This window comes from Belonocnema kinseyi, chromosome 10 (genome assembly GCF_010883055.1).
Source record: "Belonocnema kinseyi isolate 2016_QV_RU_SX_M_011 chromosome 10, B_treatae_v1, whole genome shotgun sequence".
NCBI lineage: Eukaryota > Metazoa > Arthropoda > Insecta > Hymenoptera > Cynipidae > Belonocnema > Belonocnema kinseyi.
Window position 1 is genome coordinate 50,797,095 of NC_046666.1, and position 25,850 is coordinate 50,822,944.

The window sequence follows — 25,850 nt, forward strand, 5'->3', positions numbered from 1 at the left end:
GGGGACTGTCAACTGGGAGCTTTTAAATATTTTTAAATTAAAGTTCTTCAGTTGTTATATATTTTACAGGTATAAAATTAATTACTTTAATTAAAAATCTTTTACATAATTTACAAAATAAAAAATTACTAGCATATTCTAGGGGTAGAAGAAAGAGGAAAAATATATAATAAACTAAATTGAAACGATTGAAACATAAATCCAAATGATTTCACTTGAGTTTAATTGACTATGAAAATGCTTAATGCTTGAATGTTAATTTTCTTGCAGCAGTCATAATAAACATGAAATATGAAATATCACGCATTGAAGATAATTACTTTATCATAACTTCATCACTTCTAATTGCAATTTAATAAAACCTCAAAAGCTAATTCAAATAGTATAATGCTGTTATTCCTACAAATTTCCTATTGCAACTCCTTAATTTTATCATTCACAGCAGTACCAATAAGAAAAAAATAAGCTCGGAAAAATCGATGAAACTAAATATTTTATAAATAACGATACAATTTATATGCAGCAATATTTAAGACTATTTCTTATTAAATAAATTGTGCACTTCCGAGTACATTTCACAATTATTGTATACAGTTTACTATTGTATAAAATAGGTAGGATGATATGTAAAAATTTATTTAATTTTTATAAAATAATATTATTTAATCAATTTTTAAATAAGATACTTTTCAATATTCAACAAAGAAGATAATAAAATAAAAATGATATTATTCATTTCTTCATTTTAATGAAGAAGATAATTAATAAAAGTGATAATTTATCTTGAATTCCTTTTTCATTTATTAAAAAAAAATTGAGACTAAAACCTTCTCGGCTGTTTTCTGCGAAAAAGGAAGGAATGAATATCGATTTATTGAAAACACGAGCCCTATCTGTACATACTGCACCCACTCGCCATCCGACGGAAAGTAATATAGAACGTAGGAGTATATCACGAGAACCAGCCCTACCTAGAATATTTTTTCTCCTGTCTTTTTACATCCTAAATTCATTATTAAATTAGTAATTTCTTTTTTCTGACATAATATGTTATTTTCTTATAAAAATTTATTATTATTTAAAGAGAAATATATAAATTTACAATAAGAGGATTAAGTCGGAATTAAACAAATACATTTTTTATTAGATTGTCTCGTGGTTTAAAATAAAGTAATTTAAACAACTTTGTTTGGTCAAAAGAAATTGTGATCCATTTTTTTCGGAGTAAAAGAATTCAAATTAAAATCGATTTTTTGGTTTCGTTAAACGACCCAAAAATTTACAGTTTCATATGGTTGCTAAACAAATTTTTATTTTGAAATTCCCTGACTTTCTTTGGCTTTTTACGATCCATTTTTTCGTTTTCCTTAAATATACTAAAATTTTTTTATTGTAAAAAAGCAAGTTTATACCTAGGAGGTCAATAATGGTAATACAGAAAAAGTATTTGCTTCTAAATATATTAAAAATTTTTTTAGTGAAAACAGTTATATAGAATTTTATAAGAATTTTATAAGGATTCATCCATAAACTGTGTGAGACATACTTAAAATACATGAATTTTCAACCATTTATTTGAGTTTTTAAACTCAGGAAGATAATTTTTGAACCAAAAATGGAAAAATTAACTTTTCAGTTAAAACATTTTTCAACCAACCACAGTTGAATTTAGTAAAAAATATGAATTTTCAACAAATGAGTTAAAATTTTAACTGAAAAAAGAACTAATTTTCAAATTAAAATGAGGAATTTTCAACGAAAGAGTTGAATTTTCAAACAAGGAAGGTTTTTCAAACAATAGAGAAAAAAATGTTGTACAAAATGTTAAATTTTATGGTGAAATTTATGATTTGAAAAATATTCATTATTTGGTATTTGGACCAACAAATATTGTAATTTTAAACCAAAAAATATGAATTTTCAACCCAAAAAGTAGAATTTCCAACCAAACAGTAGAATTTTCATAAAAAGTGTAACCTTTTAACAAAATTGTTGAATTTTCAACAAAATAATAAAATGAACTTCAACTTCAGTTCATCCAAAATTCCCTTACTTTCCCTGATTTTCTGGAATTTCCTAACTTGTAGCAATCCTGAGTTTATACTACAATATAAAAATGCGGGGAAAATGAGATTTGACTGACCAACAAGCCATATTTATTGTCACCATAAAAGAGAGGTAAAATAATGTTACATTTCTTATGAAGTGGGTAATTTTAGAAATATTTAAGGAATCTTGTGATAAAAAGGGCAGAGGGAATTCCCCAGGGACAATTTCAGAAGAGATAGATAAGAATTCCTTGTGGCCACAAACCAATCGCAAGTGAGTCTAATCACCATCGTTTGGGGGCACTCTTCAACCAGAAAAGCGATCGTCCATTCACATGGAGCTATAAATCGAAACCCATAATGGCGCCTCGAAGCTAGGTGGCGCCCCGCATCTTTCTTTCACATCCCCAACGACTTCCACCACCCCCCGATTCATCCCCCTTGTCTTTAACGTGATCTCTTTTCTTCGGGATATTCGCAACATCAATTTCCTCGAACTGCATTCGCCCTGAATACCTAAAGGACCACTGACTCTTCTACGTGATTTAAATCGAAAATAGCTACGATGAAACGAAAATGTTCAAAGAATTTAAAATTTTAGGTGCATTACAATTTTTTAGTGGCTTTGCTGAATTTCATGAGATCGAAAATTAACTTCAGTGTGAGAATTTGAAAGTTTTTGCAAAGAAAAAAAGTGGGAGTTCACTAAAGTTTGGGGCTTGAATAAGAGTTGGCGTCTTTTAGAACTTGAACTGCAAAACTGCATGTGGTAACCCAAAAGAGTTCATTTGGAGACACTTGAATAGAACGTCATGAAGCCGCATTCACAAACCAAATGTTTTAAAAATCTAAACTAAGCCTAAACTAGACTAAAGTTGAGTTTAAATAAAAGTGGATGTCCTTTAGGACTTGAAATTCAATAGAAACCTGTGGAGACCCTAAAGGGTTCTTTTAGAAACACTTGAATAGAAGAACATATGAAACATTCAAGAATCAACCGGTTGCAAAGTTGTGCTACTGAGTTAGGGATTTACACAATTTTTCAGTAAAGTCTGATTCAATTGTTCTTCAAAGGAATCCTTTAGGGTTTCCACAGGTTTCTATTGGAGTCCAAGTTCTGAAAGTTATCAACTTTTATTTAAACAAAAATTTGGGTGAATCCTAAGTTTTTTCGAGTAAAGTGAGCAAAGCCAAAAAAGTGTTCTTTAAAAAAAGTCTCTATTAAATTTGGGTTCCTTTGACAAAGTGAAGAAAAATTGATACCAAATTGAGTATCCTTTGAAAAAAAATCATCGCTATAGGTTCCTTTTCGGCAAGAAGGGTTCCTTTTTGCTGCAGCTCTTCTGGAACCAAAAATTGGCTCTAAGAGAAACCCCAGTTTTTTTCTGCGCCAGTCAAGTTTGATTTTTTGTTACTAAAATTATTACAGATTGAGGAAAATACTTGTAAATGATTTTATTGAAGAATGAAAGTAAATTTGTTTGAATGTGAATGTTTAAAATAATATTGCAAATTAAAAGACAATCCTCGAACAATCCTTAATTCAACTCTGTATATGCGGATAAGGGTGCATCATAAAATGATTTTTGTTTTTTTTCGAATTTCTGAAACCTTGATTTGGAATTTTTTTTCTTATGGCAAACAAATGTCAGTTTATCCCTGTAAATTTGGTAAAATTATGAATCTTTCATGAAAGATTACTTACTATACTGATAATGATTTCTTCTATTGAAGAAAATTAAGGAATATTTGTTCTACAATCAAAAAAGTATTTTAGGAAAAATTTCAAAGCTCAATCAAATTTTTTGAAAAGAAAGTCTGTGGTACCTTATTTTTTATATTTAAGTAAGAAAAATTTTTTTAATTAATAACTAACATATATACAACTTTGTGAATTATTTATATTTTAAAACATAATCTACTCGAAATTTGAAAATAAGTAGTTATTTAAACGTTTTAGAATGTTTTAAAAGAATACAAAAATTCTTAAGGTTCCTGAAATAACTCAAATGATTTCGTACTTCAAAAAATTAATTTTAAAAGAAAATCAAAAAAATATTTTTTTAAATTTCAAATGATTTCCTAAAATTTCGAGAAATAATGTACCTAGCAGATTTTAAAGAACATTTTTTCAATTTTGGTAGAAAAACATATTTTAGAAAAAAATGCAAGTAAGTTTAAGAGATGTTGGAAAGGTTAAAAAAGATGGAAAACTAATTTTAAACTTAAAAATTGAGAAGCTTTTTAAGAATTTCAAAAGGTTTTAAGAGAATAAAATAAAAGATTTCTTATGATTCTTGGGAAAATTTTTAAAGATTTTTTTTTTTAAATTGATTTTGAGAGATTAGTTGAAAATTTTTTCACTTATTTCAAAAGATTTTGAAAATTGTCAAAAAGAGCCTGGAAGATTTTAAGGCATTTTAAAAGATTTTTCAACAATTTTAGGAGTTATTCGAATATTTGTTTTTAATTATTTTGAAATTGCGAAAAAATTTCAAAAATAATTAAAAAGTTTCAAAAACCGTAAGACATTATGTAGATGTATGAAGATTTGGAAATAAATTTTTGAAGCTTATTAAGAATTTTAAAAGGTTTCACGATAGTAACAAAATATTCTTAAGATTCATGGGAATATTTTTAATGATTTCTTATGCAGAAAATTTAATTAGGAAACATTATTTAAAACAATTTCCAAAATTGTCAAAAAAGAATGTGGAAGATTTTAAGACATTTTTTCAATTTTTTAAGATTTGTCTAAAATTTTACGAGATAATTAGAATAATTTTAAAAGTCATTTAGAAATTTCGGAAAAATTAAAAAAATAATCTAAAAATTTTAACAAATTAAAGTCATTATGTTGACCTTGAAGGATTTGGAAATTAATTTTTTTAAAGATTTTGAAAGGTATCGAGATAATAACAAAAATTTTCTTAGATTCGTAGGAGCATTTTTAATGATTTCTTATGCCGAAATTTAAAATTTAAAAGATTATTTAAAACAATTTTCAAAATTGTCAAAAAAGAATCTGGAAGATTTTAAGGTATTTTTTCAATTTTTAAAGATTTTTCTAAATTTTTAGATGATAATTCGAATAATTTTGAAAGTCATTTTGAAATTTCAAAATAACCTAAGAATTTAAACAAATTGAAGTCATTATGTAGACTTTGAAGGATTTGGAAATACAATTTTTGAAAGATTTTGAAATGTTTCAAGATAATAACAAAATTTTCTTTAGATTCCTGGGAAATTTTAAAATGATTTCTTATTTCGAAAAATTAATTGAAATAAACGTCATTTTTCAAACGATTTCGAAAATGAAAAATAATAATCTAGAAGATTTAAAGGCAACTTTTTTAATGGCGAAAGATATTTAAACATTTTAGGAATAATTCGATTCGGATTAAGCGATACCTATGAATTCTAGAAATTTTGAAGTAAATAAAATATTTCAACACTTCAATAGATTTTCGAAAATCATTTACACTGTTCTCAAATCATATAAAATATTCAGTGAAATCTATAGAAAAATGTGTAGAAATCTTCCTAATTTAGCCTAGTTTTTCTTCTAATACATATTATGGTATTGAATATTTATTTATGTTGAAATCTTTAAAAATTTTCATAATTAGTTGGTCACTTCTTACTGGACCCCAGCTGGTGTCCTATTTACAAGAAAAACTAAGAGTAGTAATAATAAAATCAGACTCTAATTAAAATATACTAATAGGTATTATAGCTCAGAATCTATAATCATATCGAAATCTTGACAATTCTTTATACCATATTTTACTTTTTTGTGTATTAAACTTATTATTACACTATACTTTCACATAGTAAATAAATTATTTACAGATCACTGATAATTATATAGCTATAATTATATAAATTACATAGGAAACAAATGCTCTATTTTTTCATAAAAAATTAGAAAGTTTATTTTTCTTATGGTCATAACATGGTTACAGCCCAACATATTGAAGGCATTTATGCCAGAGTTCTATTTTTGAATGACCCTCTAGCAATCACCGCATGTGCAGAGCCTTATAAAGTCATCACATATCATAAATCACCAAACGATTTGTGCATCAAAAAAAAAAGTTTTCTAAATGTTCTATAAATCTTGGGTACCAAAAAAAAAAAACAATTACAATAAAATAAAGTATTGCTCAGACACAATTAGAAATCTTAACTTCCGAGTCTTCTTGATCCCCTCAGAAACTAAAATGTTACCTAAGAGCTCAAAGTGAACTAAAATTCGCCATCTAAAAGTGGAGACTTGATTCCTTTTCTACTAGAGATCGTATATATATCGAGTGCTTAAATAGCCAATCTTCCTTCCTCTTAAATGGGCAATCACGTGGGGTACGTTTCACCCTGAAATTGGCGGAGGTTCTCCGCAATTATCGGCGCGTTGATCCGGCACTAAAGTCAAGATACGAAGACGCGGGGTTGGTTTCGTAGAAACGTAGGAGGAACCCAGAAAAGGGGTTGTACAGACTCGGAGGGACCTCTTTGCTCGTTTCAGCCTCGCAAAGGGGTGAGACTCAGGGGTTGCTAGAAAGGGCAATGGGGGCAAAAAGTAATCGGTAGCATGCGAAGCACGCTCGACGCTTCGACGCGTACATTCTCGGTCGGTAATATACGACTTCCGTACGTTGATGGAATATTCGAAAAATCCAAGCTCGACGACGATAAAAGTATGAAAACGTCCAACCGGGACGTGGTACTGCCGGGTCGACCCGTAGAAAGCACTTTCGAATACTCCAGATGTGGAAATTGGAAAACATTCGGTCTTGAGCATCACATATTGGCGCAATAATAAAAACAAACTTCCTTGCAGAAATTGCCCTACTACCCATTTGAAAAGAGGCGTTAACAAGGCCTTTACTAGTATGTTTATTTTGAAGAAATTAATAATTTACTTTTATATCACTTCTTGGAAAGTAACTCTACTTGAATGACATTTTGAGGAACTGCGAAGTGGCTTGTTAAATGTAAGAGTCATTTGCGATACATAAACATAATTTGTGTTCCCTTTGTATTCTTCCATAAAAAGTCTGCATAGTAATCAAGTCCCTAGGGAGTAATAAAATGACAGCTTGCATGGGAAGTGGATGTAATAATTTCTCAGTTTTCGTGACATTCGTTGGCACTTCCTTATTTTATAATGTCATGAAATTACTATAATCTTCTGCGTTCCTAGTAACAGTTAATATGCATACATAATCAAACAATATCTTATTATTTACACAAAAACTTATGAAAAAATTATTTTACTTATTCATTATTTATGTAGGGTAAGAGACATTTTAATAAACATAAAATGCAAAATGTGGTGTAAAATTCAATTAGTACCTTGAAGAAATCAAAACAAAGAATCTTTCATAAAAAAGTATTTAAAAACTGCAATTAATATAAGCTCCTCTTTTTATAATCTTTAACACAGAGATCAACCACTAATCGCCTCCAGGGGAGAGATCAAAAATGGTCGTTGGGGTTCTCAGTAACTAAGATACGCCCCAGGTTGGGGGCGGTTTACAAAATAATTGTAAACACGTGATTCGATCTATCTCTTCGTTCCCTCGAAGGGATTCACGGACAAGCAAACTCAGCCCGAGGAAATCCAGGGGGCGGGTTCAGCGAAGAAATTTATAATCCGTGGCGTTTCCGGCTCGCAGAGAGAACTTTCTTAGGTTCTTAAAGCGCGCAAGGATAACGAGTGCTTAAAGGTCATTATGTGCGCACGAGGAGTGGCGAAGTCCGGCTGGTTTCTCTTAAAAATATATATAGTCTCAAAGAACGTAACTCAGATTTAATTCTTGCTGCTTCTTTTTCCTCCTTCTGAATCCTGAATCTTCTGCTGAGTCCGGTATCATCTTCTGAGTTCTCCATCTTCTTCTCAGTTCTGCATCTTCTTCTGAGTTCTAAATCTTCTTCAAAGTTCTGCATCTTCTTCTCTCTCTCTATCAGCGTCGGTAAACAGTCGGATTATCTGCATCCTGTTACCTCCAATCGAGGGACTATCTTCTCTCAGATGCCCTTAAGGATATGGCATTATACCTCGACTGGAGGAATGCAAGCAGCACTTATGGAGATATAAACATGAACTGGAATTGTGTCTTTGTGAAAGTGACTTCACGTACTTCAGGACTGTAAAAGTAGTGGAATGAGAGTCAATGTTACTCGCCCACGAGTCTCGTGTATCTTTATAGGAGTGGCTCCTTCCACTCCTATATGCCGACAGGAAAACGTACAAACTCGTCGATAAGACCAAGCGCCGAAACATCGATGCTGTTATCGACTTGAATGACTCATGTATGATATTCCATTTTCAAATGTCACTATTCCAATACTGCCGATAGGGATAAAGATAAGAGCTTTTAGTGACTGGAAAGATACTTTTAAGTGGCCCATGTCCAGAAACTCAGTCTGGAGGCCTTTGAGGATGATTTACACTCTATTTGAATACTTATTATTGATTCCAGTACTCTGCTCAGAAATGTTCCTTATATAGCCTGTTTTAAATTGTTTCTGTAAAAGCGGAAGTTTTGAGACCTGGTTCACTGACTTTTTAGAGACTATGATTGATGAAATTCGTTCCTTACTAATATCTCCAGTGAAAAAAACTCTAACTTATCTCAATCGATAGTCAATAACTTTAGAACATTAAATAAAGTCGACAAATAGCACTGTCAAATTAACAACCCCAAAACGAGTTGCTTCCACTGATTATAGATACAGCCTTATTCATCTTCCGGTTGAGAGGAACGACCCCAATCTGAACGCTGAAAAGAAGTGATGGGAGATACCGCAGGAGGAAAAGTAAAAAAAGGAGAACAGAAGGGGAGCTTTAGAACATTTATGTTCTCTGGAATAGTGTGAGCGAGTGCGAGGAAGACAGAACCGGAAGGATGAAGAGACGACAGGAGAGGTAACTCAACTCGTCTCTCTAACCTTAGGATATAGGAGGAAGATACGCGGTCGTAAAGGGCGAAACGCGAAGTCTCCAAAGAAAATAAGAATTAAAGCTACTCATCTATCTATGGAACTTGTGTGTAATTGTATGGAAAGAGAAAGAAATGCCCCGAGAAATGCTTATTCCGGATGACAAATTGTTCCTTGTACAAGTAAACTGTTAATGACATTTTAATGGCTGATCCCATTTCGACGCTTATTATGAAGCGCTAAAGAAGAGCTATGGATGTTTTAGCGATGACCTCTATTGAGATTCATTTCTAAGTTGTTCATAAACTTTCGAGAGAGTCGATAACATAATCTGGTTGAAGCTGTTGTGTTTACTTTAGTGTTCCATATTATTCGGTAATTTAGATATGTGTGGAAGTTTATAGTGTCAAGCTCATGGTTATTACTGGTGTTGATATGATAGTAAGGCAGTGAACTTGAATTATTCAATTAGAGAATCATGTTCTTAAAATTGGTAAATGTTTTTCAAGTAAGAAAGACTATATCATTCGTTTCCAAAAGGTTGTTGTCTTTCTGTTATAGATGTTGGCATTCAAATTCCGGAAAAAGATTGATACATATTCTTTTAATGCCCTAAATAATGATGTTTCTCAGCCAAAAATGTCTTTAGAATCGTATAAGGTTGAAAGATTATATAAATATTGTTCAGTTTGTTAAATCCATAAGTACAATAATATTACTTATTTTTGAAAATCGATCTGTCTTTGCTGAATATCATTGTGTCATGGTTGAATATTCTTTTGCTAATTATCGAACGATTTGCTCCTATTTATCAAATCCTTAAAGAACATTAATATGTAACACAGCAGAAGGTAATAATTGTTCTACCAGTAATTAAGAATCATGATAGATGTAGCCAACAAGTAATGCTTCTCTAAAAGAATTGATTAAGCTTGATGGATCATACATGCGCCAATTTCTTAAGATTTGAGCTGTCTATTTATACACATTGCAAATTCTAATCATCCTAACCAAACAAGAAGATTTCCAAAAATTATTGTTCAAACCAATATACTTCGAAAACCAACATCTACCAAATATATTCTTCATCCAGTAGTTCTCGAAAACACATCAACCCCATCCCAAAACTTCCAGCACTTTTATCCATCCATTACCTCCCATATCCTGCCGAAATTCTCCCGAGTAACGAGCGCAATTTTTCCACAGAAAATTACATTCGGAATCCGCAGGGAGCCAGCGTCATTAGTGCAAATGTCCCTCAACGAATCCCTCTATCCGAAATTCACCCCAACCGGAATGAAGCGCAGATAACGCTCAGCCCTCGTGGTTCCCGAGGCAGTGCGATACAATGGCAAAATGCGGTTTTAACCCTTTCCCATCGAAGCCACCCTCGAACAATAACTTCGGACCCGACGCAGAGGTATAGCCGTAAAGGGGTCTGTATTTAATTTACTGAATAATTGGAATCAAGCTGCCTCATTTGTGTGCCGGCCGGTCCGTCGCGGAGGGACCAGGGAGTGATGGAGGTTGTCGAGGGGGTGGCAAGGGATGAGGTTGGAAACCACCCTCAGCAATTTCCAGCCCCCGTTGTCGGGGATCCGCGTCGGAGGTGGGCACGGATCCTGCGGGAGCCTGATGAGGAGATTTGTGCGCGCTCATAAAACCACCTACCCGTCCCGCTTTACCTCTTCCATTTCCCCTCCCTCACTCCTGACACTTTCCTCCTCACCAAACCTGGGGTTCTTCACCACCGAACCCAGGGGAAGCGGCGGGGGCTGAATAAAGATGGCCAGATAATAGGATGCCAGCACGGGGGTGGGATTACTATACCGTTGGTGGGGGGAGCCTGGATTAAATAAGTGGCGAGAGTTTCAGCTGGGGTCTCCGAGGTTGGCCCTACTGTATATGTGTGTGAGCATCAATGTGTGGACACATCTCCAACTCCGACGGTAGTGCACATCGGCTTTGAAGGTGTAGATGTGAGTTTCAACACTCCTGCGCAGACTGCGCCTGCTGCGTGTGGAAACCACTCAGGCGCACGACCTAACCAGTGAAAGGACGATGGGGCTATGAGGGGAGGGAAATTTGCGCAGGCGCAGTCACCTTGAACAGAAATCGATGGCCGCGCTTTGCTGATGTGTTTTTTAGGGTTGTGTGCGTTCCTATAAGAGGAATGAAGGAAGCTGCGTGGACGAAAGGAAAAGAGAGAGAGGAATTTAAGGCTGTGGAGAAGAAAAAGAAAGGAAGATGGGCGATTTGACTCGCAGCTGCGCTAAGGTGGACCAGCCTTTTCAGCATTTGGTATGGTTATGGATTGTGGACCTCCACATAAAATTTAACATGTTTGCTGTTTTTATATTGTATGAGTTTTGCTTCGCCGACGTCCCAACAAGCGATAATCAAATTTGGAAGGTAGTTTTCGTTTATTGTTCCGGAAACAACATCCTAACACTTATGGTTAGGGGGTTTACATTTGTTTTAGAGTGTTGTGAATTATTGTTGCCCAAAATCTGAGCAATTAAATTCAGAGATTCAGGTCTTGCAAGAAATTCGTTAGCTATTAAAGGATATTGCTGTTAAGGATGATAATCGAACATCTTTTGATTTTTGTATTCATACACATTCCGAATGTGTTGATGCCATCGGTATTGGTTGAATATTAATATCAATATCGTAGAGGAAAATATATTGCAACATAGTTAAAAGAACATTCTATAGCTGAAGGTTGTTGTGACAATATTGAAAAATGATTGGCCAATCTGAAGAATTGTGATGCGAACTAACAAACGATATCTTCTTTTGAACTAATTCTAAATTAAGTAGAATATTACTGTTTCTTGTTGTGCTAAATGACTACAAATTTTGTGTTATAACTACTTCCATCAATGAAGAAAAAGTGTGGATCAAGAATAATTCCAAGTCTAACAAATATTTTTATTTCTGATTGATCCTTTTAGCGGCTTATCTGATCAATATCCGTTTGCTGAAGATTGCTGTGCTACTACTGAAGATGGTTTTATCATTGTTAAAGCTTACTGTGTTAATCAATTAAAGATTTTGTTTTATAACTGAACGAAGCATTATTATAAGATACTATATTATTTACAGCTAATAATGATACTTATATTCGAATTCCTTTGGAACAATCCTAACTACTATATCAATAACGATTATTGTTTTTCACTGACATTAATCTAACTCATAATCAGGTGTTAATTTATCATACATATAAACCAACATCTAGTTTTTTAAAGTCATCTATCAAACTCTCACCAGACAACAAAAAATGCGGCGACTCACAACATCTATAGAATTTTTCCATAGATTTCCGTTCACATTGAAGTAGCCAAATCAGTATTTTCAAAAGCTTGGTGCATCTCGGGAGAGGAGTGGAGAGGGCTCTAAGATTACTGCGGATGAAAAGGAGATAGCTCGCTTGGGTGGTCTGGTTTCTTCAGCTCAGCAAAGTCCCAGGCTTTATTCTTTACGATCTTGATTATGAAATTCAGCGAATTTTATAGCTGAGCTTCGCAAGATCTTTCGAAAAAGTTTTCGATGATATCTGAAATACGGTAAGAAAGATTTTCCGGTGGAAATAAGCCCTGTTGATAAGTGCTGCTTTAGAAGATGTTTTTCTGAGGCTATAATCTTATCCAAACTTTGCTATTAATTTTATTAATCGTTTTTAGGAAACTATACTATGCAAAAATCTATTTCGATTATAGATTTGTCTGAAGAAGAAGCTTCTCAAAAGTGGGAATGACTTCAACCTTTCGGATTTCAGAGGAATAAAAGGGGTTTAAGAATGGTATAAAAATTCCCACAGAGGGGAATTTTGTGCAAGAAAGGTATTATGTTCCACGCTACAAATTAAAGGAAAGTCGTTGGATCAGGCAGCTAAGGTTGAACATGAGTATATACATATATATATTAAATATAAATATGCATGTAACCTGCTGTTCTGTTGCGACCTCGGTCGCAGGCAAGACATTCCGCAGAAACCTTCCCTTTCCCTCTTGTTCGGTGGTACCGGCACCTATATACCTGCGACCTGCAACCTGCCCGATAACACCAGCATTTTGCCGATCTGCTTCGTGCTCAGCGAACTTGGTAATTATCCCTACTGGTTGCTCCCCCTTCTATTCGCATTGTATGTGTTCTCACACACATTGGATGCTAATAACTTAAATATAGGTGGTGAGTACAATAATAAGAACTTTAAGGATATATATCTTTCCTTATTTTTCATATGAGAACATACACCGATACACATTGCACACATTAATCCTCTTACATAAATTGCTCATGTATTCTCTAAATTTGAATTAGTTAATATTTTAGTAATTTGTCAGTACTAAGGATTCCAAGTGATACACAAATTATTTTATTTGGGATTTTTCAGTGACTGAAATAGTGAAATGTGTTGTACTAGTCTCACTTAGGAGATAGAATATAGTGGCCTTTTTTTAATAGTGGTAAAATAGCATACAATTTAAAAAAAATAATAAACCTAATAGGTTCAGCGAAGGTCATTCAATTGAAATTTTGATAAATATCTCGAACGAAAAATACATAAATTAATAAACAATGTGTACTTTCTTGATTGTTCTTCCTTCTGGAATAAAATCCCATGGGTATGCAAATTCTATTTGCGCAAATGAAATTAAGTATGAAGTTAAGATTTAAAAAAACTTAAAAACTACAAATTGTCAGACCCATTAAAATTTGGTTTTCAAGTTATAAGATATTCAAAAATTGAATGAAACAGCATTGTTGAAAAATACCATAAAAGTATCATGAACATTTTTTATCCTATGGCAGTATTAGTAATTTAATAAAAGCTTATATTGTGTAAATTCTCAATATTTTAATATTTTGTTACCATTTGATGTAATTTGCTATACAAATTTACAATTAAATTCATTATATGAAGTTTGGTACAGAATTTTTATTTCTAAATTCTACGTCTTCTTCAGGTTAGACAATTTAAAAAATTTCAAACCTTACGCTGAGAGCTCTATTTCAGAAAAATTAGAGCCACTTTAATTAAAGAGGTTCTAATTTCCTCTTGAGAGGAAGATAAAAATATAATTATAGAACAATAGTGGAATAAAATGAAACTAATTAAATCTGATTTAAATTTTATACTAAGATAAGGAAAATCTTTGAAAATTAATTTATACTTCACTAATTCCAGTAACAATAATATATTTCCTCCGCAAGAACTATAACTTTAAGTAATTTTAAATCGCAGGAATTTCTACATGCTTAAAATTATTTTGAAAAAAAGGCCGCCAATTTCAGGGATCCCAATATTTTAATTTTCCTTAAATAAAATTTTGTTTTACACCTGAAATATTTTTTTCTGAAATTTTAAACTTATCATCTTGCATTATTTTTAAATCAATATTCTCATTTTAACAAAATAGCTACATTTTGAACAAAAAAATAAATTTTTAATTGAATGCATTAATTTTCTACCAATAAAATCGAATTTTCAACTAAATACTTTATTTTCAATTAAACTGGTGAGTTTTTCAACTAAAAAAGATAAATATGCGACAAAAATGAAATAGTTACATAGTCAATTGAAGAAGTTCGTTTAGAACTTAAAACTGAATTTTCCGTGAAATAGTTTAATTAATTTTTTACCAAAAATAAATATATTTTTAACTGAATCCAAGAATTTTCCGCTAAAAATTTTAATTTTCAACCAAAAATGGAATAGTTAAATTCGAGGTCAAAAATAAATTTCAAAAAAGAGAATTTAATTTTAAACATAATAATTAAATTTTCGACGAAAAAAGTGAGAGTTTAAACAAAAAGATAAATATTTACTTAAACGCAATACTTTTCTACCAAGAAAATCTAGTTTCCAACAAAATAATTTATTTTTAACTAAACTGATGAATTTTTCAACTTAAGAAGATAATATAATTTGACAAAAATAAAATAGTTACATTGTCAATTGAAAAAGTTCGTTTCCAGCCTAATAAGAACTTTCCATAAAATAGTTGAATTAATTTTCTACCAAAAAAGAATATGTTTTTATCTAAACACAAGAATTTTCAGGTAAAAAAGATTAATTTTCAACCAAAAATGGAATATAGTTAAATTTGCAGTAAAAAAAAATTTCTAAAAAGAAAATGTCATTTTCATCATAATAATTAAATTTTCGACGAAAAAAGTGAAGTTTCAAATAAAATGATAAATATTTAACATAATCGATTTATTTTTAATTAAGAGTGTAAGCAGAACTGACGTTCAAAAAGAGTTTGTAAGAAAATTATCAGAAACAAAAATGAATCCTAAAGTTTTTTTCATTGTGAAACTCTTTCCAAACAAAATATTCCAGTTTTCAACGAAACAATATTGTATTTTAAACTAAAAATAATAATTTTTAACTAAAAAATGAAATAATGCAAAAATTAATTTCCAAAAAAAATATTGATTTTCCACCAAGATTACTTTTTTACCATAAAAGTAGAATATTCAACGAAATACTTGAATTTTCAACAGAATAGCTATATTTTCAGAATAAGAAATAAAAATTTCAACCAGAACAATGAGTTTGCAATCAAGCACATTAATTTTTACTGCAAAAATCGAATTTTCAAACAAAGAAATGCATTGTCAAGCGAAGTGATCGATCTTCCAACAAAATTTTTTTCAAGAAAATACTTGAATTGTGAACCAAAAAGACAAACCTTTAATAAAATACATAAATTTTTAACTAAAAAAGATCAATGTTGAACAAAAAATTGAATAGCGAAATTTGCATTACAAAAAAATTTTAAACCATAAAAGCTAATTTGTGAAAAGGACTTTATAAAAAGAATATGAATAAATAAGTAAATAAATTATTTACAGTAAAAAGTAGAATTTAACTGAAAATCAGTTACAATTGACTCATTTAAATTTAGAGTATATTTTAAAGCTATTAAAAGCATTGATTTATTGAAGAAAAAAAGTCTGACAGGAAAGAGTAAAGATAATTTACTACACGAAAAAAATAGAAACTCGTTCTTTGTAAGTACAAATCAATGAATGCACTTGTAATAAAATTGTTTGAAAATTTTTCGAAACATAGAAAATCCCTCTTGTTTTTACGCGTTCCGAATAAAAGTATATCTTTTACGATTTCAAAGAGTGCATTAAATTGTATGATATATTCTATTTGCACAGATAAAAGAATTGTTGCCAATGCGTTTACGTTTATTTTCAAATTAAAATTGTTCACCAGAGTATTAAAAAGTTATTTTTTTTTATAGCTTTTGGCATATAAATGATTAACTATTATAGTACAATTGATAGACAATGGAAGAAATTGGTCTAAATTTCTGACAAAAAAATTAATTCTTAAAGCAATATTGGAAACTAAATACAGATTACTGACTTAAAACGAAATTTTATAAAATAAAAATGTTTTAGTTTAATTTCGACAGTTTTTGTAACTCTTGCGACAGAAATTTCCAACGTATATGATTTATCTTACGTGAAACAGGTAGCAATAACTACAACTGCAATTTCCAAGAAAATAAAGAAAATTAGAGAAACTGAACCCGACAGCAGTCGTATTAAAATTTACAGTTTTAGAGTGTGCCACTTCTCAATAAATAATATAGAATTAAGAAATTGCTAAAATTTACTTCTCAGAAATTTCCTTTTCGAAACTTTGTGCTGGAAACGTTACTTCTATTTCATTATAGTCATTGTCATTTTTCAGAGAATTATTTTAAAATAAACATCATGGAAACACCTTTACTGGGATTTTAATTTGCATCTGCTATATTTGTTGACTATTCTTGACAGTGACTAAAATGTAAAAGTGTTTCACTTGTGGCTACATTTTTTATTCCATGAAAACTGTTTCATAAAAAATGTAACGACGTATTAAAATCTTTCTGCTGCATTGTTATTTCACTTGACTTTGACCTTGAGAAGTATTCATTTCTTTCTATTATGTCAGAATATTATGCAATTTATGGTATGCACTATTAAATGTTATGACAGTCATCAATGTATTTTAAAGCCAATCACTCTATTCTCTCATAAATTGCCACTTACATATAATTTATTAGAGTATTTCAGTATTGAAGAAACGTCGATTTGTTGGAAGACTTATAAATCATAAGAAAATCTGTTTATGGATTGCATTGGATGCATTCTTACATCCATTTTTTCTTTTCCTTTTTATCATATCACAAATATAAAAGATGAAAATATTCAGTATTTTTTGCGAGTTCATAAAAAAGTTTTACAGTTACTTCAAATCTAAATTTAGCACGAGATCAGATGATATTAACTATGAATATCTTTTACGAGGGAGCAATTTAAAAATACTTCTTTCTTCGACTCAATCAATGCGCGTACAAAAATAAATGTTAGAATGCTAGAATAGTGGAAATAAAATCAGTCATTTAATCGTTTCTCCTTTAATAAATTATTAAAAGAACAAAGGATTCTCAGATTTATTTTTAAAAATAATACTTTCTTAATACACAAGGATTTTCTGAGATTCACAAGAAAAGTTAAAAAGATTTTTGAAGATTTCAGATACGTCAAATGAAACAAGAAGTTAATTTTCAATAAAAATTTAAATTTCCAACCTAAACAAGATTAGACTAATTAAGACTAATTTTTATACGAATAGTTGCATTTTCAGTTGAACTCGTAAAAAGTAGACGAATTTTTAACGAAATAGATGAATGTTTATTTCCCAAGCAAGTCAGACTAACTTCCATCTAAAGAAGACGAATTTTTGATAGAATAATTAAAACCTGAACCAAAAACGATTAGTTTTCAACCCAGAAGATGAATTTTCTTCCATAAAAAATGAATTTTTATGAACTAAAATATATTTGATTTAAAATGAAAAATATTTGTATTCATTAAAAAAAAGATAAATTTTTTACAAAGTAGATAGTTGAATCCTCAACCATAGCCGATTAATTTACAACCAAACAGTACTATTTTTAACCAAAAAAAAGATTACATTTCTACTGACTTAAATTATAAAAAAAATCTTCTAAAACTAAAAAAAAGAACTTTAAAGCCTTTCAGATTTTCTTCAAATTTTGTTGAAACCTTCTTAAATTTTCTTTAAAAATTAATATAAATTTAATTGAATTTTGTCTAAATTCTTTATTTCTTGAAAATTGAACATTTTTCTTTTAATCCTCTACTTTATTTTTAGAATTTTTGGAAAATCATGTATAAGGTTTCGAAATCTTTTCTCTTCAATTTGTTTTTTAAGTAAAAAAATCATTGTAATTTTATCAGGAATCTTAATAAATGGTTATGCTCTTGAAACCTTTTAAAATACTTTTTAAAAAAACGTATTTTTATATCTTTAAAAATGTACATTCAGAAATTTGTTCTAAAAATATTTTTAAGTTTAAAATTATTTTTCAATCTTTTTAAAACCTCTAAATATCTCTTACACTATCTTGAATTTTCCATAAAATGTAATGTTGGGAGATTTAAAAATTTTTCTTTTGAATCTTTTCAATTTTTTGTAATCTTAGAAAATCATTTCAAATCGTTTGATATTTCTTCCCTTAAAACTGACTTTATAACATAAAAAAATCATTAGAAAATATTCACCGGAATTTCGCACAAAAATTTTTATTCTCTTGAAGCCTTTAAAAATGCTTAAATTGTTTCTTTTTTTAAACCTTTAAAAATGTACATTTTGTTAACATTTTCTTAAAATCTTTTCAAGATTTAAATTAGTTAAAAATCTTTCCAAGATCTAAATTATTTTAAAATCTTTCCGAAGCTTCTCAAGTGTCTTTTAAACTTACCGACTTTGTTCAAATGTTGCTCTAAAACCATCTACATTCTTGTTTGAAATTTGGCGAAATCATCGAAAAACCTATTAAATCTTTTCTCATATAATGAATTTTTCAGCAAAAAGAATAATAATTTGAAATTCTCCCATCATTAAAAAAAAATTGTTATGCTCTTGAAAACTTTCAAAACTTTAAAATATTCATATTTTCAAAATCTTTTAAAAATCCAAATTTAGAAAAAAAATGTTTAATCTTTATATGTTTATATTATTTTTAAATCTTTTCGGAGCTTCAAAATATGTCTTAAACGTACAATTTCATTTCTTATCGAAATCTGTAAACTTTTAAAATTAAAAAATTTCGCTATAAAATCTTTTACATTATCTTTCTAAATTTTATTAAATGATATTCTGCGTTTTTTTCTCATAATTTTATCTTCCTCATCGCTATGAAAGTGTGGAAAAGTTTAAAATAAATAAAAAATTATAGCGTATCAGTAAAATGTCAAGGACAATGTTATATTCCAATACAAAAAGCATTGATCATATATTTTCTCTTTTATCAATGATATTTAGAAACATTTATAAATAAATTGACTCTCGAAATAAAATTATTTATTTAATAATTGTAATTTACAAAATTAATGATGTAAAAAATTCGAAATTTTTAATAATAGATCAAAACTGAAAACAGCGACTAAAAGTCATATTGACGCAGTATTAATAAAAATCCCTTTTTTTAATTAAATTTAATTTCTCTTGCTAGAAACGCTGTTAAACTGAATATATTATGAGTAGAGTACATTTTTTCTGAATCGATATTCTCTAGTTTGGACATCAAAGTCAATTGGCACCACAGGATTTGTCACGGCAGGGCCCGGAACTATTTACTCGAGGCTTCAGTCGTTACCGACCATCCCTTCGAAATATTCTTCCTTACCATCAGAGAATAAATTTACCCTTGGGGTGGATGTTATCAAGCATGGGTAACAATTCGGTTATCATCTTAAGATAAATGTTATTAAAAAAAAAAAATTGTGTAAAATGACAGAAGAGAAATTTGATTCATTCTATAATTTAGCTAAATTGCACAGTTTTAACAATTATAAACAAAAAAACTTTTGCCATTCAATTATTCAAAATTTGAAGCAATTTCATTTTTATCATTATTTCTTTTATAGTGACTTGTTACCTAACGAGCCAGGCAATTACAATTTCTTCAAAGCAAACAGGAATTCCTTTTAGTGAACACGTGACGCCAACTTTTTGTGGCTAATTGATAAGAGAGCAATAAGCGCGAAGAGTACTGTATCGAAATGACTGTGGTTAAGAGATCTTATCGCTCGAGACTCGTAATCTTTGTTAACGTTCAGATTTATGAACGATAAAAGGTGTAAACTGTAATAATGAGTCGCATTTGTACGACGTGTAAATGCCGATTAATGCCCACTATATTCATTTCAATTTGTAATAAATAAATAATGATTGTCGTGCAATGCACTTTCGCCAATAATGTAGGGTCCTACTGTACCGATGGAAGCTTTTAGCAACATGCTCAGAAAAATCGATTGAGGCGATCACCGCCCCATCTTTTGCACAAAACTGGAAACTCCTATTAAACCTCTTCTAGTAGAAGAGACCGAGTTTAGAGCGGCATTCATAGTAGCAGTATTCGCAAGTAGAAAAGGTCATTCACAGCTAGACACTTTTTTATGCCATAAGAATCGTTCTCTTCAAAAAAGACGAAACAATTTTATGCAAATTACAATAGAAAAATTAAGCTTAAGGGTGAGATTTATAGTATTAAGTAGAAAAGGTCATTTTGCGCAAGACGATGCAATTTTTTTGATTTGATAAGTATTGCTTATTTATAAAAACTAAACCAAGTGAGGGAGCATTCATTACTTACATATTGAGGGCATTGGGGGGGGGGGGCAGTAAATCTTACGAAAACTCACTGGGGGGGGGGGTTAAATCATTTTTTACGTAAGTTTTGATCTTTATAGATATTTGCTTAAAATATGCTAGTTGATACCTTTTTCGTATGTTATAATTACTTTTCATAATATTTTAAAGATTATGACCATTGTTTCCGTGAATTCTTTTAAAATCCTTGAATTGGCTTCAAATATTCATTATTCTATAAAAATCCGATAAACTCTTTAAAAATCGGTTAAAATCCTTAAAATGTCGTAAAATATTTCGATTTTTTACGCGATACCTTGTAATCTGTTTAAAATTCATTTCAATCTTTAAAATCTGCAGGAATCTTTCCAAATGTCTTGAAATCCCTTACAATATATTCAAATATTAAAATCTTTTAAAAGCCATACGAATTCTTGTAAATTTCTTTAAAAATTTTTGTAATATTCTGAATTTCTTTCAAATCCTTCAAAATTCGTGAATATATATTAGAATGTTTTAAAATCTCTTAAAATCATCGAAACCTCTTTAAATCTCTTAAAGTCTGTCAAAATTCCTATACATTTTTTTATTACGTGAATTTTTTATGAAATATTATAAAACACCTTCAAATCTAATTAAATCTTCAAATTCCAATACAATTTTAACTTTAATACAGTCAAAATACTTAAAAATTTGTGAAATATTTCGAAATACCTTACAGAAATTACAATCAATTATAATCTTTTAAAAGCCATAAAAATTCCTCGAAATTTCTTAAAATTCTTTATAATATTTAATAATCCCTTAAAATTCTCTTACATTTTTTGAAATATTATAAAATACTTTTAAATCCCTTTACATTTTTGAAATACCATAAAAATTCTTGAAGTTTGGACAAAATCCTTGAAATTCTGTGAAATATATCGATATGTCACGAGATTCTTCAAAATCCTTTTTAAAATTCATTGAAATTTTGAGAATCCTTGGAAATCTTTCCAAATGTCTTGAAATCCCTTAATATATACTAAAATCCATTACAATATTTTAAGGGTTATTAAGATACTTTAAAATCATTTAAAATCCTTTAAAATCCTTTATAATATTCGAACGTGCTTTGAAATTCTCTTAAATGTTTTTAAATTCTTTAAAATTTCTATATATTTTTCGAAATTTCGTCATATTTGTTGAATCTTATAAAATACGTTCAAATCCCTAGACATCTTGAAAAACATCTTCAAAAAATTGTATGAGATTCCTTAGAATCCTATAAAAATTAATTAAAACTTTTGAAATCCGTGGAAATATTTCCGAATGTCTTAAAACCTCTTAGAATATATCAAAATCTCCTGAAATTCTTCAAATATCATAAAATTACTTGGTCATCTCTTAAAATCCTTTGTAATCCCGCAATTATTTTTTAATATTTCAAAATGTCTTAAAATTTTTTTTTTAATTAGTGATACATGTCCATACTTTCTAGAAAAAGTTGAGATTTTCTGGAAACACCAGATAGGATTAAAATGTGACGGAAAGGAAGAATATGTAATCCCTTTTAAAATCTTTTGAACTTTTATCAAGATTGAAAAATAATTAATATATGTTGAATATATTGAGTAAAAAATATAGAATCTTACGTAAAATGAGGGGAATGGTTTCACAAAATCTAATAAATCCTTACAATGAGAGAGAAGGGATCTAAAAATTCAAAAATCATCCTCACGTAATTAATAGACATTTCCTAATATAAATTTCAGTAGAAAAATCGACTTTGGGGAAACAGGAAGAGCCAGAGTATACAATCAAGTAGAAACTGTCGGTTAAAGCAAGACATTCTAATTAAGACAATGTGTCAAATGTATACATTTAGTAGAAAAATAGGTGTTGGGTAAGACAACCAATTTGTTGTATTTTAGTAGAAACTATAACACTTTTCACTTATTTTGTAAATATAATCTGTCCCTCTTATAAATATATTGTCGTAAATGTTATTATATTTATGGGAAATGAGGTCAAAAAATAAATTTATTTTCCAATCAACAAACTTAATAACGAGCAAAAAACTCATTGTGTAAGCATTTTCTTGAAAAAATCCCAATTTTAAGCAGTACCCTCTCTCCTATTGTATCAAATAGCAACGAGGTGACTTTCAGAAAGGTGATACAATATTTTTTTGTATGAAAATCTACAAATCTGGGCCTTCTAACTCTAAAAAGTTCATAAAAAATCTCCTAACTGATTTTAAATTCATTGTTTAGATAGGATGAACTTTGTGATAAAATGAGAGGAATCTCTATTGGAATGCTAGTCCTGCCATTCAGCTTCCCGGTGTGAAAGGTGCGCGCGCACGGTATCCATGATGGCCGCCAAAGAGGTTGAAAAGGTGTGGGAGGGGAAAACCCCTATAGGGGGAATAACCGGATTCGGGAAGGGATGGATGGGAAGGTTGGTGGGACGCTATTGGCAAGATTTTCATGGGGCGAGGCCTTGCCGTGTGAAGGACGAAAGCGGCCATCATGGATTTCAGCATGGCCGAGGTGTATCTGAGGAGTATATACCGTCAAACTCGGATTCGTATCAAAATCACAAATATTTTACAAACCATTTTCACAGACTGATATACTCATCTATCTTCTAATTTTATCAAATAATCAGTATATAACTCGAATGTATGTTGCTTTTAGATGATTAAGTCCTGGAGTTTATGGGGGTCAGTTGGTCTCCAGTCAAATTAGTTAAAGTGGTATTAATACTTTATGGTCTCATTTCATCAGGGAAGTAGTTGTAACACATTTAAATTTAGAATTTGTGTTATTGGATTACTTTCTTAAAGAAACTCGTTATCGCTTTTTATCATCATTTTTTTAGTTATTTTTGTACTGTAGAAATATATACTCATTCAAAAAAGGAGCGAGAAACTTTTTTAAAAGAGCATTAACAAGTTTATGAAATTAGGCATCAATTAATCAACAATAGAGATATTTTTCAGCTTTTGCATAGAATATAGCATGTGAGAAGTTTTTCATAAAAATGAAAGAATTTCTCGAATTTTGTACCTTGACTTTAATTTGTGATATGTCCTAGGATATTTGCAGCAAAAATCTGAAATTTATACCTGATAGTCTTTTAAGGCTTAGCTTTAATTCAAGCCAATAAAATTCAAAAAATCTTCATAGGTTCCTGAGTAATGAATAAAAATGCCAAAGCGTGACTGCGTCAAATTTCATTTGGCAATCGTCGAGAATTTTTTAGGTTTTGTACCATAAATTCGACTCGTACTGTAACTCAAGAGAATTTTTACAAAAACTGAAATTAACAAGAATGAATCTTTAAAATCTTATCTATAGTTTAGGCCAATAAAAGTTCAAAAATCTTTACGGGTTCCCAAGATACGATTAAAAGGTTCTAAGCCTCGCAGCTTAAGCGACTGAAACTTGATGAAAGATAGGCTTAGACTTTTTCAGTCATATCTCAGGAACCCGAGAAGATTTTTCGAGTTTTCTTTACTTAAACTGAAGATAGGATTCAAAAGACTGTCTGACATAAATTTGAGATTTTTTCTGTAATTTTTCTAGTTCATACCTTGCATTAAAGTTGAGGTACAACATTCGAGAAATTCTTGCATTTTTTTAAACTTCTCACGTGGTAGATTCTCTCCAAAAGCTCACAAATATCAATTACGAGTCATTCGGCGCGGAATTCTATAAACTTTCGAACGGGACTTAAAAAAAGTTTCTTACTTCGTTTTTGAACGAGTAATCACGCTTCAAAATCAGAAATTATTTTTGATAGTACTCGCGCTATCGCATCGATGATTCCCGACGGTAGTATATATAAATACTAAACAAAAAAATTACGATTTTTGTATTTGTATTTCTAGTTTATTTTTAACATTGGTATAGAAATTATACTTTTTCATTATAAAATATGTATAACCTACAATTTTAGTCCAATTAAAAAAAAATTAAATGCATTGAAGTTTGAAGAGCCTTCGGTTTGGAACTTTTGTATTTTCCATTTATTTACAACATTTCCGCTTCACACATAAAAAAGTGACATATTTTACTTGAAAAATATTTAGGCTTCTATAACTTCTTAGCTTAAATTTAAATAATTTTGAATCAATGCATTGAAACTCATAAAATACAAATAACGTACCTATTTGTCCGTTTATTTGTTGTAAACAAATTTGATGTACAAAATTGTCAAACAGTGATATTTTTAGTAAGAAAACTATCCTAAAACGGCTTCTTAATAATGTTGGAATGATATTCAATTACAAAAATAATTGAAAAGTTAAGGGTAAATTTGGATATATAATGTATAATAATAATAATAATAATAAATATATAAAATGAATAATATATACTAAGAAAAATAAATAAAATTGAGTTTTAAAAATCATTTGAATTTGCTTAAAAATTTGTTTTCTCTTAAAATATTTAAAAATGTTTTTAAATAAGTTAAAATCTATCAAAATCCTTTGACATTTTTGTAATTCCTTCATATCGCTTGAAATGGTTGGAATCCGTAAAAAAACTTTCGAATAAAATTTAGTTTATTCTCTAAAGTTCTCTACCAAAACGGTATATTTCTTTAAACCACTCTTAAAAATAAAATACATCAAATATAACCTTTAAAGTTCACTATAAATCATTTGAAATTCCTTTAAATTTTGTAATCTCTTGAAATTCTTTAGAAAATTTAAAAGACCGTAGAAAAGCCTTTCAAATAAATTTTGATTCATTTCTTAATGTTATCTGAAAATTAATTAATATCTCTTAAAATTCCTTGAAAATTAATTAATTAAAATTAATTCCTTAAGTTTCTTTAGAAATCCGTTGAAATTCCTTTAAAATCCGTAAGATCCCCTAAAATTTACAATAATTGAAGGAAAATCCCTTAAATCATGTGAAATTCTTCCAAATTTCTTGAAATCTTAGAAAGTCATAAAAATGCATTATAATGAATAGAGATAATTTAAAATCCCTAAAATATAAATTAATTTAAACTTATACATTATATTTTTCTAAAAAAATCGTTAAAATTCCTAGAAATCTTCGAAAACCTTAAAAATTCTATTAAATTCTTTTATATCTTGTAAAATCCACTGAAATACCTTGAAAAATCTTTAAATTCCTTAAAATTTGTGAAATTGCTAG